Consider the following 17,011-nt stretch of genomic DNA (forward strand, 5'->3'; position numbering starts at 1 on the left):
ATGCAATATGATATAAACCCCATCTTGTTATCCTCGATGGCAACAATACAATATGTGCCTTGCTGTCCCTACTGTCACTGGGAAAGGACACTGCAAGATTGAACCCAAAGCTAAGCACTTCTCCCATTGCAAGAACGATCAATCTAGCAGGCCAAACCAAACTGATAATTCAAAGAGACTTGCAAAGATAACCAATCATACACAAAAGAATTCAGAGAAGATTCAAATATTGTTCATAGATAAACTTGATCATAAACCCACAATTCATCGATCTCAACAAACACACCGCAAAATAAGATTACATCGAATAGATCTCCACAAGAGAGGGGGAGAACTTTGTATTGAGATCCAAAAAGAGAGAAGAAGCCATCTAGCTAATAACTATGGACCTGTAGGTCTGAAGTAAACTACTCACACTTCATCGGAGAGGCTATGGTGTTGATGTAGAAGCCCTCTGTGATCGATACCCCCTCTGGTGGAGCTCCGGAAAAGGCCCCAAGATGGGATCTCGTGGACACAGAAAGTTACGGCGGTGGAATTAGGGTTTTGGCTCCGTATCTGGTAGTTTGGGGGTACATAGGTATATATAGGAGGAAGGAGTACGTCGGTGGAGCAATGTGGGCCCCACGAGGGTGGAGGGCGCTCCTGGGGGGGTAAGCGCACCCCCTACCTCGTGCCTTCCTCGTTGATTGCTTGACGTAGGGTCCAAGTCCTCTGGATCATGTTCGTTCCGAAAATCACGTTCCCAAAGGTTTCATTCCGTTTGGACTCCGTTTGATATTCTTTTTCTGCGAAACCCTAAAATAGGTAAAAAGACAACAATTCTGGGCTGGGCCTCCGGTTAATAGGTTAGTCCCAAAAATAATATAAAAGTGTATAATAAAGTCCAATAATGTCCAAAACAGGATACAATATAGCATGGAACAATAAAAAATTATAGATACGTTGGAGACGTATCAAGCATCCCCAAGCTTAATTCCTGCTCGTCCTCGAGTAGGTAAATGATAAAAACAGAATTTTTGATGTGGAATGCTACTTGGCATAATTTCAATGTAATTCTATTAATTGTGGTATGAATATTCAGATCCAAAAGATTCAAGACAAAAGTTTAATATTGACATAGGAATAATAATACTTCAAGCATACTAACTAAGCAATTATGTCTCTTCAAAATAACATGGCCAAAGAAAGTTATCCCTACAAAATCATATAGTTTGGCTATGCTCCATCTTCACCACACAAAGTATTCAAATCATGCACAACCCCGATGAGAAGCCAAGCAATTATTTCATACTTTTGGTGTTCTCAAACTTTTTCAATCTTCACGCAATACATGAGCGTGAGCCATGGACATAGCACTATATGTGGAATAGAATGGTGGTTGTGGAGAAGAAAAAAAGGAGAAGATAGTCTCACATCAACTAGGCGTATCAACGGGCTATGGAGATGCTCATTAATAGATATCAATGTGAGTGAGTAGGGATTGCCATGCAACGGATGCGCTAGAGCTATAAGTGTATGAAAGCTCAACAAAAGAAACTAAGTGGGTGTGCATCCAACTTGCTTGCTCACAAAGACCTAGGGCATTTTGAGGAAGCCCATCATTGGAATATGCAAGCCAAGTTCTATAATGAAAAATCCCCACTAGTATATGAAAGTGATAGCATAGAAGACTCTCTATCATGAAGATCATGGTGCTACTTTGAAGCACAAGTGTGGAAAAAAGATAGTAGTATTGCCCCTTTTTATTTATTCTCTTCTTTTGGGGGGGCCTTCTTTTTTGGCCTTTTTTTTCTTTTTTATTGGGACAATACTCTATGAATGATGATCATCACACTTGTATTTGTTTACAACTCAATGATTACAACTCGATACTAGAACAAAGTATGACTCTATATGAATGCCTCCAGCGGTGTATCGGGATAGCAATGATGCATGAGTGACTTATATGAAAGAATTATGAACGGTGGCTTTGCCACAACTAAAATGTCAACTACATGATCATGCGAAGCAATATGACAATGATGGAGCGTGTCATAGTAAATGAAACGATGGAAAGTTGCATGGCAATATATCTCGGAATGGCTATGGAAATGTCATGATAGGTAGGTATGGTGGCTGTTTTGAGGAAGGTATATGGTGGGTGTATGATACCGGCGAAAGGTGCGCGGTATTAGAGAGGCTAGCAATGGTGGAAGGGTGAGAGTGCGTATAATCCATGGACTCAACATTAGTCATAAAGAACTCACATACTTATTGCAAAAATCTATTAGTTATCGAAGCAAAGTACTACGCTCATGCTCCTAGGGGGACAGATTGGTACGAAAAGACCATCGCTCGTCCCCGACCGCCACTCATAAGGATGACAATCAATAAATACATCATGCTCTGACTTCTTAACATAATGGTTCACCATACGTGCATGCTATGGGAATCACAAACTTAAACACAAGCATTTCTCAAATTCATAACTACTCAACTAGCACGACTCTAATATCACCATCTCCATATCTCAAAACAATTATCAAGTTTCAAACTTCTCATAGTATTCAACACACTCATAAGAAAATTTTATTATTAATCCTGAATGCCTAACATAATTAAGGAAAATTGCCATGCTGTTTTGTAGGACTCTCAAAATAATCTAAGTGAAGCATGAGAGAACAATGGTTTCTATAAAACAAATCCACCAACGTGCTCTAAAAGATATAAGTGAAGCACTAGACCAAAAACTATATAACTCAAAAGATATAAGTGAAGCACATAGAGTATTCTAACAATTTCCGAATCATGAGTGTCTTTCTCAAAAAGGTGTGTGCAGCAATGATGACTGTGGAAAACTAAGAAATAAATAATTAAATAATATAAGACGCTCCAAGCAAAACACATATCATGTGGTAAATAAAAATATAGCTCCAAGTAAAGTTACCGATAGAAGTAGACGAAAGAGGGGATGCCTTCCGGGGCATCCCCAAGCTTTGGCTTTTAGGTATCCTTAGATTATCTTGGGGGTGCCATGGGCATCCCCAAACTTAGGCTCTTGCCACTCCTTGTTCCATAATCCATCAAATCTTTACCCAAAACTTGAAAACTTCACAACACAAAACTTAAAGTAGAAAATCTCGTGAGCTCCGTTAGTGAAAGAAAAGAAAACACCACTTCAAGGTACTGTAATTAACTCATTATTTATTTATATTGGTGTTATACCTACTCTATTCCAACCTCTCTATGGTTTATAAACTATTTTACTAGCCATAGATTAATCAAAATAAGCAAACAACACACGGAAAACAGAATCTGCAAAAACAGAATAGTCTGTAGTAATCTGTAGCTAACGCAAGATTTGGAACCCCCAAAATTCTAAAATAAATTGATGCACGTGATTAATTTATATATTAATCATATGCAAAAAGAATTAACTAAATATCACTTTTCAAATAAAAATGGCAGCAGTTATCGTGAGCGCTAAAGTTTCTGTTTTTTACAGCAAGATCAAAAAAACTTTCCCCAAGTCTTCCCAACGGTTCTACTTGGCACAAACACTAATTAAACAAAAAAACACAACCAAAACAGAGGCTAGATAAATTATTTATTACTAAACAGGAGCAAAAATCAAGGAATAAAAATAAAATTGGGTTGCCTCCCAACAAGCGCTATCGTTTAACGCCCCTAGCTAGTCATAAAAGCGAAGATAGATCTAGGTATTGCCATTTTTGGAAGGCAATCCATAAGTGGCTCTCATGATAGATTCATAAGGTAATTTAATTTTCTTTCTAGGAAGTGTTCCATGCCTTTCCTTAATGGAAATTGGAATCTAATATTCCCTTCCGTCATATCAATAATTGTACCAATCGTTCTAAGAAAAGGTCTACCAAGAATAATAGGACATGAAGGATTGCAATCTATGTCAAGAACAATAAAATCCACAGGCACATAATTCCTATTTTCAACAATAAGAACATCATTAATTCTTCCCATAGGTTTCTTAATAGTGGAATCTGTAAGGTGCAAGTTTAAAGAGCAATCATCAAAATCACGGAAACCTAGCAAATCACACAAAGTCTTTGGAATCGTGGAAACACTAGCACCCAAATCACACAAAGCATAACATTCATGATCTTTAATCTTAATTTTAATAGTAGGTTCCCACTCATCATAAATTTTTCTAGGTATAGAAACTTCCAACTCAAGTTTTTCTTCATAAGATTGCATGAAAGCATCAACGATATGTTTGGTAAAGGCTTTATTCTGACTATAAGCATGAGGAGAATTTAGCACGGATTGCAACAAGGAAATACAATCTATCAAAGAGCAATTCTCATAATTAAATTCCTTGAAATCCAAAATAGTGGGTTCATTAATATTTAAAGTTTTGACTTCTTCAATCCCACTTTTAACAATTTTAGCATCAAGATCTAAAGACTCCGAATTTTTGGAACGCCTTCTAGGTAAAGGTGGATCATATTCAGTCTCATCATTATCAAGATTCATATTACAAAACAAAGATTTAATAGGGGATACATCAATAACTTTTAGATCTTCATCTTTATTATCATGAAAACTAGAAGAACACGCTTTTATAAAGCAATCTTTCTTAGCACGCATCCTAGCGGTTCTTTCTTTGCACTCATCAATGGAAATTATCATGGCTTTGAGAGACTCATTGATATCATGCTTAGGAGGAATAGATCTAAGTTTCAAAGAATCAACATCAAGAGAAATTCTATCAACGTTCCTAGCCAACTCATCAATCTTAAGCAATTTTGTTCAATCAAGGCATTGAAATTCTTTTGCGAGGTAATAAATTCTTTAATATTAGATTCAAAATCAGAGGGTATCTTATTAAAATTTCCATAAGAATTGTTGTAGGAATTACCATAATTATTAGAGGAATTACTAGGATACGACCTAGGATTAAAGTTTCCTCTATACGCGTTGTTACCAAATTATTCCTACCAACAAAATTCACATCCAAAGATTCATTATTATTCTCAATCAAAGTAGACAAAGCATATAATTAGGATCAGAAGAAACACTTTTATTAGCAAATAATTTCATAAGTTCATCCATCTTACCACTCAAAACATTAATTTCTTCTATTGCATGCACTTTCTTATTAGTAGATCTTTCAGTGTGCCATTGAGAATAATTAACCATAATATTATCAAGGAGTTAGTTGCTTCTCCTAAAGTGATTTCCATAAAAGTGCCTCCCGCGGCTGAATCTAAAAGATTTCTAGAAGCAAAATTCAATCCGGCATAAATTTTTTGTATAATCCGCGGAGGAAGGAGTACGTCAGTGGAGCAACATGGGCCCCATGAGGGTGGAGGGTGCGCCTGGGGGGTAGGCGCGCCCCCTACCTCGTGCCTTCCTCGTTGATTGCTTGACGTAGGGTCCAAGTCCTCTGGATCATGTTCGTTCCAAAAATCATGTTCCCGAAGGTTTCATTCCGTTTGGACTCCGTTTGATATTATTTTTCTGCGAAACCCTAAAATAGGCAAAAAAAACAGCAATTCTGCGGTGGGCCTCTGGTTAATAGGTTAGTCCCAAAAATAATATTAAAGTGTATAATAATAATGTCCTGTTTCCAAAACAGGATATAATATAGCATGGAACAATAAAAAATTATAGATACGTTGGAGACATAGCAATGTCTCCCGACAAAACAATCATGCACTACAACGTGACCTGCAAAATATGGGATGGTGACTTCCACCATAAAATCCTGAGGAAGCATTTTGCCGCGCATGGTGATTTCAAGCTCACAATGAAGAAATGTGTGAGTATTCCTTCCTCCTTTGCATATTTTTTGTCCCATGTTATGTTTTTGTCAGTAGCTATGCTTCACATGTGGGCTACATACTGCTTTTTGTGACAGATGTTTCATGTGGAAACAGCTGCCACGTAAAATAAGTTTGACTACTTTTTTTAATGCAACTTATGTGGCAAATTCAATTAGAATAGTTGGCAACTTGTTCATACATGGATGGCAACTTCTTTCAATTAAACATGGCAAATAAACATTCTTTGCGGGCGCATTTTTTTGGACACTCGCTGCTTTGTCATTCATTTACCTCCAATTGCATCCGACAATATCTTTTTAAATCATTGTTCCTACTACATCATTTTGCTGCTTTTTGATTTCAACTCTGATTTTTTTTCTCTTTTTTTACTTTTGCAGGTACTGTTCCCCATGTTCCAAGAGCTTGCACCACATGACCCACATGACAAGTGTGGTCACCACTACGCGATTTGCCTTGACATGAAGAACCAACGTTTTGAGGTGCTTGATTCAATGCGTTCAGAAGCTGATGGAGACCTTACTGCCCATGTTGAATACTTCATCAACAACCTCAAAGAGACATGGAACCGTCACTATGAAAACTCAAGGGTCTAGATCGGTCATTTTCCAATCGAGTATGCCGCGATGAAGCAAGGAAAGCGGTAATTACTCTCTTTTTTCATGTGTCCTCTACACCAATCCCTAAACCCTTTTTGTCACCTCTGCATTGAAGTTGATGATTATCTGTGTTCTCTTTGAGTTGACATGATTATTTTCTTTTTATAGCCATGACTGTGGCTTTCACATGTTGGAATACCTTGCAAAGTGGGAAGGCCGATGGGTCCCTGTCGTCACAACTACAATGGTCGTTGGCTCCGTAAAATATTCACATGGAATTGGTTGATGAATGAAGATTTCAACACGTGGTCCAATGCACGAGAGTTCATAGAGGAAGCTGTCAAGAAAGCCAACAAGAAGTACAAGTGATCACGTGGTGCTCCATACCGCACACCCACCTTACATTCTGTTGCCGAGGAATGTAAGGTATTACCTTGTTTTTCAAAACTATGTCCGTGTGCTAAGTTATGACTGCATCTCCCCGTAGCCTATTATATAGTGGTGGTGTGTGAGCGACATTTGAATTTTTTTTGTAATATATGTGTGGATGTGAACCTACTTAGGTGTGACAGCAGCTACGTTTATGTTTTTTCAGTATTATCATGTGTTCGTGGTTGGTAGTACCAGTTTGGTGTCTTGAATGCGTCTATGATGTCTGAAAACATGGCAAACGTAGTTGATCAGACACGGTTAGTGAAAGTTATCGTTCTTTTTCGTTTGGCTTTTTGGTTTTTTTGCATTGCTAACTATATCGGTTAGCATGGTAGTTCATACACAGCGGTAACCATGTGGTTTTTGCACGTGATTGTTTCAACTTGTTTTCCATAGTTTGCACATAATACAACATGTGTGGACTAAAATGCGTTGACTGAACACGGAAATCTACGCGATGGCAGACGCAGTATAAATAACATGGCATATTCAGTAGAACTAACATGGCAGATTCAGTGGAAAAGGCATGGCAGATTCGGTGGAACATGCATGGCAGATTCAGTGGAAAAGGCATGGCAAATTCAGTACCACACACGGGGCAATTGCAGTCATTCATTCATGGCTTTTTTTCCTTCAAAATATGATGCCCCTCCAAAGTCATTCTCACATTTTTAAAAATTTAGAACATCTATCTTACAAAAAATTTCACCAACAAACCAATCCACAGTGCTCCAATGTTGCTTACGGATTGCCCGTCTCTTTCTTTGCTTTCTTGTGTTTTGCTTGAATCTCCAATCCCGATTTGTATCTTATCTTTTTTGGACGCCCTTTTGTGATGGAACGGGGCGGGTTCCTGACCTGGGTTTGTGTGCTTGCTGTTCCAGATCCTACCTCCGAGTTTTCAGATGATGGCCCCGTGGACGAAGGCACACTTGTGGTACGGGGGAACCTGTGTAAGGTTTCCTCAGCTTTCCTCTTCTTGATCTCATCAAGCTCTCTTTTCAGGGTCTTCCTGTGTTTTTCTGCGACCCTCGCTGTATCATCGCTCTTGCACGCTTCATCTATTAGCTCGGCATAGTTCTTTGTCAACACAACATGCCTCACGGCATCCATGGTTGACTCTGGTCTCTCATCATGCACAGCCAAAACTGCATTTGATGTTTGCGGCCCCAATGCGTTGTCAGCGTCCCAAGTCCATCGCCGCCGTATGAAATGGCGGGGCATTCATGTCACCGCATTCATGTCCATTACTTTCAGTATGTGACAACACACAATCCCGTCCCGTTCAAATTTGCAGCATTGGCAGTAGTATTCGCCTTCGCTTATCAAGGCCTTTATAATGTAGTTCCTCCCCTTGTCTAGTCTTCAGGTTCTGAATCCAACATGCCCATGATAGAACACACCTTGAACGTATGTTCGTCCACCTAGAAAGCCGTGTACATGCTGGCACGCTTTATTTCTTCGTGGAATCTGCAAGTTTGGTGTGGTTTTGTTAAACTCTTTGTGTGATTTTTTTGTAGCACCTTATGTTGTTGTAGGCTGTAACGTAGGAAAGACATCTAAAATGAATGATGGCTATGGCATCTGCATGATATTTTTTTCACATGGCAAATGCATAACATTTTTAATTGGCATGTGCATTCCATACCATCGTGGCCAATGGAAGTACATTTCGTTTAAACATGGCAACTGCAGTTGAGTAAACATGGCAACTGCATTCCATTAAACATGGCACTGGAGTTCATTAAACATGGCAACTATAGTTGAGTAAACATGGCAATTGGATAACATCTTTAATTGGCATTTGCATTCCATACCATCATGGCCAATGGAAGTACAGTTCATTAAACATGGCAACTGTAGTTCATCAAATATGGCAACTGCAGTTGAGTAAACATGGCAACTGCAATTGAGTAAACATAGAAACTGTAGTTGAGTAAATATGGCAACTGTAGTTGAGTAAACATGGCAACTGTAGTTGAGTAAACATGGCAACTACATATCATGGTTACTCTGTACTCAATGGCTACTTTCAAAAAAACATCATTTTCAAATAAGCTTTTTCAACTGCATTGCATTCTACATGGCACCTACTACCTTCATGCTTGTGCAAACAAGATTGTAACACAACTGACTTACTTGTTAAAAATCTTGTTGGTGTATATCTTGCTCATCTACCTCTCCATCGGTAAATACGTTAGCAATTTTGGTTGCTTGAGCACAGTGTTCGCTTCTTATTGTAGCTCAGATCCCAGTATTTTTTGTTGCAAAGCGGAGTATTGCTTGGCAAACTGCAGCAATGAGTCGCCAGGGCTCACGTACCGCTTCAAAACAGCATTGAACCCCTCGCTGCCCTGCGTAGTCTGCAGAAATGGAAAGAAGAACTGCATGAAGTAGGCCGGCACCCAGTACATTCGCTTCTCCCACAGGCTAGCAAGCGCCTCGTTGTCTTGCACTTGATATGTTTCAATCATAGCCATCCAGCTCCTTTCAAACTCCTCCACCGTCAAGCTGTGGTCCACGCACAGCTCGAATGCCTTGTGCAGCTCTGGACGGTTAGCAAAGAACGGTCCTAGCGTCTCCTCAGCCTTCTTTATAATGTGCCACCTGCAGTGCCTATGCACTGCCAACGGAAAGACCTCCTCTATGCCTGCACGCATGCTAAAATCCTGGTCTGTTATTATGTTCATCGGAGCAAGTTTACCCATGCACTCCAAGAAGGTCTTGAACAACCAAGTGTACCCATCCGTGTCTTCATTCCGAATGAGCCTGCATCCGAACTGCAATGGTTGATTGTGGTTATTTATTCCTATGAATGGAGCGCATGGCATCTTGTACATATTAGTGAGATATGTCACGTCGAACGAAATGCAATCTCGGAAATTTTTGTAGGCTCTTCTTGCAGCACCATCCACCCAATACATGTTCCTGACACGGTCCTCATCGTCCAATCTTATCCCGTAGAAGAAATTTAGATCTTCCTTCGCTTTCTCATGGAAGTAGGCTATCGTGTCTTCTATGTCAGCCAACCTGCTCTCTCTACGGTACTTTGCCGTTAGGTTTGTGACGTCTGCTGGTATGTAGGGCATGCTACTCAGAGTCCTATTTTTGCTGTGGATGAGGGATAGTATCTGGACCATTCTTGATGGACCGACGTTACAATCATGTAGCAGCTTTATGAATTTCTTCTCAAGGGGGTTGAATCTTCTGTGGGCGGTCAGAAATTTTACCAGGTCAAACTTCTTTATGAGTTCGTGGTTTGATGTCTACTACACAACCTTCTTCTTGTAAACGTTGTTGGGCCTCCAAGTGCAGAGGTTTGTAGGACAGTAGCAAATTTCCTTTAAGTGGATGACATAAGGTTTATCAATCCGTAGGAGGCGTAGGATAAAGATGGTCTCTCTCAAGCAACCCTGCAACCAAATAACAAAGAGTCTCTTGTGTCCCAAACACACCCAATACAATGGTAAATTGTATAGGTGCACTAGTTCGGTGAAGAGATGGTGATACAAGTGGTATATGGATGGTAGATAAAGGTTTTTGTAATCTGAAAATATAAAAACAGCAAGGTAACTAATGATAAAAGTGAGCGTAAACGGTATTGCAATGCGTTGAAACAAGGCCTAGGGTTCATACTTTCACTAGTGCAAGTTCCCTCAACAATAATAACATAATTGGATCACATAACTATCCCTCAACATGCAACAAAGAGTCACTCCAAAGTCACTAATAGCAGAGAACAAACGAAGAGATTATGGTAGCGTACGAAACCACCTCAAAGTTATTCTTTCCAATCAATCCGTTGGGCTATTCCTATAAGTGTCACAAACAGCCCTAGAGTTCGTACTAGAATAACACCTTAAGACACAAAATCAAAAAAACCCTAATGTCACCTAGATACTCCAATGTCACCTCAAGTATCCATGGGTATGATTATACGATATGCATCACACAATCTCAGATTCATCTTATTCAACCAACACATAGAACCTCAAAGAGTGCCCCAAAGTTTCTACCAAAGAGTCAAGACGAAAACGTGTGCCAACCCCTATGCATAGATTCCCAAGGTCACGGAACCCGCAAGTTGATCACCAAAACATACATCAAGTGGATCATAGAATACCCCATTGTCACCACAGGTATCCCACGCAAGACATACATCAAGTGTTCTCAAATCCTTAAAGACTCAATCCGATAAGATAAGTTCAAAGGGAAAACTCAATCCATTACAAGAGAGTAGAGGGGGAGAAACATCATAAGATCCAACTATAACAGCAAAGCTCGCGATACATCAAGATCGTATCACCTCAAGAACACGAGAGAGAGAGAGAGAGAGAGATCAAACACATAGCTATTGGTACATACCCTCAGCCCCGAGGGAGAACTACTCCCTCCTCGTCATGGAGAGCACCGAGATGATGAAGATGGCCACCGGAGAGGGATTCCCCCCTCCGGCAGGGTGCCGGAACGGGTCTAGATTGGTTTTCGGTGGCTACGGAGGCTTCTGGCGGCGGAACTCCCGATCTATTGTGCTTCCCGAAGTTTTTAGGGTATATGGGTATATATGGGAGGAAGAAGTACGTCGGTGGACCTCCGGGCTGTCCACGAGGCAGGGGGTGGGCACGCCCCCCACCCTCGTGGGCAGCCCGGGACTCTCCTAGTCCGTCTCCGATACTTCGTGGGCTTCTTCTGGTCCAAAAATAAGTTCCGTGAAGTTTCAGGTCAATTGGACTCCATTTGATTTTCCTTTTCTGCAATACTCTAAAACAAGGAAAAAAAAAGAAACTGGCACTGGGCTCTGGGTTAATAGGTTAGTCCCAAAAATAATATAAAAGTGTTTAATGAAGCCCATAAACATCCAAAACAGATAATATAATAGCGTGGAACAATCAAAAATTATAGATACGTTGGAGACGTATCATGGTTGTGCTCGTTAAAATATTCAGTGACCACCCACCATGCTCCATCTACGTTCAGCTTATAGCGGACAGGGCATTCCGTCTTGACAATGATACCTCTCTTTCATTCCGGAACGACAGGCGCAACACCTTTCCCCTTCTTGTTCCTTCGTGCCTTGTAGCACCTCATCTCACCTCTGCTATACTCGTTAGTTTTTTTAATTTTTCTATGGTATTCGGTGTTGACCGCAAACCCATGGAACTTTGCATATGTCTGGTAGAATTCCTTTGCATCTTCAAACGAATCAACTTTGCCCAACATACAGTGGCTGAGGTACCATGATTTCTTATTGCCCACCATCTTCATCCTCTTGTGCTTCGTCATTAGTTTCATCATTCACTTCAGTATCGGCGGCTGTTTCATGTGCTTGAGTGTTGCTTGTGTTGGTGTGCAAAGGTGTGCTTGTCGGCATTCCTGGAATGATTGCCATTTCCGGTACTAACTCGGCATTATTTGTGTCATGATTGTTGGCTGGCTGGTGGAATGCGTCCTCCATGCGCTCAGAGCTCCCCGCGGTAGATGTCCCCACGCCGCTGTTGATTGTAGTTGAAGGTCCTGCAATAAAAAAACAGGTACAAGCGTAAGCTTTTGCTTGAGTGGCATGTTTATCGTAACGGAGTACAACATCTGCATGTGATTTGGCATGACATCATTGACACATTAAGTCGTGAATCTGCATATGGCCATGCATGGCAACTGTAGTTATCTAGTCATGGCAGCTACAGTCCAACAAACATGGCAACTAATGTTGCCAATGCATGGAAACCAGCTTCTTTTAGCATCAAAACTTGGATTCTACAGCCATGTCAGCTACAGTCCAACATACATGGCAACTACTGCTGCCACTACATGGCAACCAGTATATTCCAGCATCGAAACTTGTATTCTAGGCTTGAGCTCACAAGGCAAATGCGATCAATCATGAATGGTGCACACACTCTTATAGCAACTGGCAAATCCCGAAGACAATAGATGACTCTTTTGCACACGACCACTTGGTAGCATTCTTTGTTTGTTTTTTCCACCACCACCGTTACAAATCTACTTTTCCTCACATGCTATTCCTATAAAAGTAAATGCATTACTGTTTTCTGGTTCACATTTTTTTACCTTGTTGTGCCGCATGTGCCGATCTTACATGGTCTGTCATTCCAATTTGATGTGCTCTATCTGCAATAGCGTTGTCCTGCATCTGTGAAGCTTGCCATGAGACGTTTGCCGATGTGGTTCCACCGTAACAACCAGTGATCATGGTAGCAGTTGGTCATTGCATGGCAACTGTAGTTTGTTCAACATGGCATATGTAGCGGTGCATCCATGGCACACATGTTTGTTCACACGTGTCATCCACATTTGTTTTAGACATTTGCAATCACATTTTATGACACATGACAACTCTAGCTGTCCAGGCATGGCAACTGCAGTTGTCCGTACATGGCAACTGCAGCTGTACAGCCATGGCAACTGCAGCTGTTAGCCATGTTCCTTTCTCCTAATTCACTGTAGACAACTTCACTTCATGTACTCACCTGTGTACAACGTTGATGGCAGGTACATGGTTGCCGCCTGATGCCACGTGCTGCATGAATGTCCTAAATTTTTCCGATGTAACTCGTGAGTCTTTTGCCATCCTTGCAAGTTTAATTTCATGTCCACAACAGTAAGTTTCTTTTTCGTATGCGTTACCTTGATTTGTCACATTAGCTACTTGAAGTTGGTTGCCCATACATTTGTCAGCGTTAGCGCCCTGGGACTGAACTTGCCATGGTGCCCCCCTGACTATGGTTTGGTCATAAGAACTTGTGAAAAATGAGATTGTAAGACATAAGTAGAATGACATCTTCGTCGTCACGAACATGAAAACTGTTTCTTTTTTGTTTATCATGCATCGCACCGATGCCCGCGTACTGCTCCAGTAGTGGCAGCAAAGGCCCTGCAGAAATGAGTTGATTGTACTCTGCTGCATCCCATGGGGGCGTTTCCGGCCTTTGAGAAAACCAAGGATCATTGTCGTCTTCGTAATTAATTCTTCCGCTTTTTTTTCTACCAATGTGTTTTCAGTCACTGCATGAACAAGAACACATCAACAATCCGCAAAATGCATTCTTGTTGTTTGCATGTAGAAGATAACACGGCAATCTTATCACATTTCCTGCGTAGGCAAACAACACATCATGGCAAGTAGGACATGTACATTCATTCTCTTTTCTGAAATCTGGATGCCAGCTATCATTTTGAGCGATGGCAACAGCCAATAAAATAGGATGGCAAGCCACAAGACAACATGGTGGCAGTTAACGGCAACGATAGGTAGCAACTAATGTTAGATACAAGTGGCAATTATTTTTCCTCCCTCCCTATGCCAAATTTCTCCTTTCTCTCCCTATTTTTCAATGATTCATGCGCATCCTTCATTACCAACTGCTCACACCAAGCCAACCTAGAAGCTTAGCTCAACTCTAGCATAGTATATGGCAGATCTAGTGTATGTTGGTGGGCAAATGCGAATACACACAAATCCGTGGGTTGTTTCCCCTGATAGCATGGATCCAGTCGCCATCTTCCTGGGCAAATTTTCCAATTTCAAATTTCTGGACATAAGAAGGACGAGAAACAGAAGGAGATCGGAGATCGACCTGCTTTTTGCTCGTCGTCTTGGGAGGGTGGGTTGGGGTGGGGGGTGGGTGGTTAGCGGTGGGAAGGCGCTATGGATCTGCTCTGGTTGCCATGACAACCAGAGAAGGAAGGCGATGGAGGTAGGGGATCCAGAGGTAGGAGAGGACGGCGGCAGGTCAGACTGGGGATCGAAAGGAGGCCGGGACGACTGGCGTGCTGGGTCGTGCGGGCAGCGCGGTCGTTTGCCCGGACATGTGGGCGATTTTGCCACACACCGGACGTGCGGGTTGTGGTTGAGTGCGCTCGGACGCGGTCGTGTGAGCGGGGTCATCTCCGTGCCACACAGGGCGTGCGGCACAACCAACCGATACACCACACGTATGGCAGTTATCGGCGTCCTTATTTTAACGTAATTCTCGCAACAATACGCAGGGTACCATCTAGTTGTCCAAGTCTGCTAGCTGCCCCCAGTTTCCATTTAAACATTGCCAATTCAGTCCATAAATTACTTCCGTAGCATCTTCCCGTAGGCCTAGCAAAAGTTTAGAAAAATATATGAATAGGAAAGATATATGAATGGTGTGAACTATCTAGTGAAATCCTATGTGAGATAGTGAAATAAGGAATTTTCCATTAAATTCGACTTAATGTTAATTTTCTTGCAAAACAAGTTTCAGTAGGGTGCAATACATTTTCGTTGGGGAAAGGTCTGAGCTGCCTCCCAGGTCGCTCTTGGTGGCTCCGGAGCCACCCCCCGCCACCACCTAGCCACCTCACCCCGCCACTCCCCCTGCTCTCGCCTTCGCCAGATGAGGTCGCCGGGCTAAGCTATGCATGACGTACGGCGGCGGCATGGTCCTGCCCTCTCACGTGGTGAGTTCCCTTCCCCCATCCACCTCCAGATTCGTTTCTACCCAATCCCTCGGCATCCGGTTGCTTTATCCCACTACCAGCCTCCATCGCATGTTGCGGCTAGGCCATGTACTATTCCGGTGGCCGCTCCTTTTAGCGGCTCGGCCCAGCCCCTCTTGTCGCGTGTGATGTGCTGGCACGAGGTGCATGGAGGCTGCCGGACCGTGACGTGGGGGGCAGATCCAGTCGGGGCGCGCGGGCCTACCCCTATGTTGGGGTGCATGCAGCTCTCCCGGTGGTGGTTGATGTGTGGCGGCGTGCGCTTCCCTCCCTCTGAGTCGTTGGCAACTTCTCTCCCTCATATACAAACACCAACAAAAGTGCTTGGCGATGGATCCTCATGGTGCGGTGCAAGGGCGTTGGTGCAACGATCCTGATGCTCATCTCCTCTATTTTGGGCGGGCTAGCTATGGTCAGTGCTTGCCAGTGCTCCTTTTCATCGCCAGCCGCCAGATACGACTCTCCTTCCCACAACTGTGGCCCAGGATGGTGCCTCCCATCCTCCAGTCTGCGCTACTCCAATGGTCTTTGAGGGTGTTGGACTTGGCCGGGGCGAAATCCCCGCTCGGTGGTTGCTGATGCAGACAACGACAACGCATGTGGGCATCGTATCCTTCTTGGAGGCGTTTCCTTGACATGATCCACTTCCTTCTTATGTACCAAGGGAAACCCTAGATCCAGTTTGTCTGGCCATGCAACGGCAGCATCACGATGTCGTCTCCTCCATGGAGGCGTTGCGGGGAATTCTATGAAGCCAACCAGAGCGAATGATGGAGTTTGGCGGCGAGGCTTAGGGCGGTGCACTCTACTGGTGGTCACCGCCATGGACATGAGCCTTTGGGCTGCAATGTACTCCATCATTTGCGCCTCTCAAATGACGTCTTCCTCGTGTCTGGCTGGCTCCTGATGTTCACTTGTCGTTCCTTGGCGCTTTCGGTGGAGGCTGCTTGATCCAGTTCGGCTTGATGTCATGGTCATGCCATCGGAGTTTCCGACTTTGGTTGTGACGCGACCTTCGTGCTCTGTGTCCTATCTCTTTGCCATTTCTGGCTTGAGGTTGTCTAGGCGAGTTTAGCTAGCTTGTTCGAGGGCTGAGCACCCCTTGTTCTGCTCATTCTCACACCTCTCGTGTGGTGTTCTCTTTTCAAATTTACTCTAAGTTGTTGTTATTGTCCTCTTCTGCCTATCAATCAAAAGATACACAAGTTTTGCTTATTCGCAGAAAAAAAGTTTTAGCGGGATTGGTTCATTAGATATGAATCAAACATCATCTGCAGAAAAAATCCCAAAGAGTCTCGATCCTATAAAATACCTATGCAAATCTTGTAAATGACAGGAGGCCTGGTATAAAGCTGGGAGCTTCTCATCCTTGTTCGGCATGCACACATTTGATCAGGTGTATCGTCACTCATGCTTCTTTGGCATTGCTTTTTTTTTACACGGAGTGCTATTGAAATGTATCAGCGATCATTCGATGAGAGGAGCATTAGGGTCGTTGCACCAACGCCCTTGCACCGCACCATGCGGCAACGGTGGAGCTATGTGTATTCCTGAGGGTGTTGTGGCCCCAGCGTTGAACCCCCCCCCCCCCCCCCTCCCCCCCCCCCTCTCAAGCACATTTCGTGTAGCTCCGCCACTGCCATGCGGTTCCATCTACAAGCTCTGTTTTTTAGCATTGGCTTCTTTAGCATC

This window comes from Triticum urartu, chromosome 5 (assembly GCF_003073215.2).
Source record: "Triticum urartu cultivar G1812 chromosome 5, Tu2.1, whole genome shotgun sequence".
NCBI lineage: Eukaryota > Viridiplantae > Streptophyta > Magnoliopsida > Poales > Poaceae > Triticum > Triticum urartu.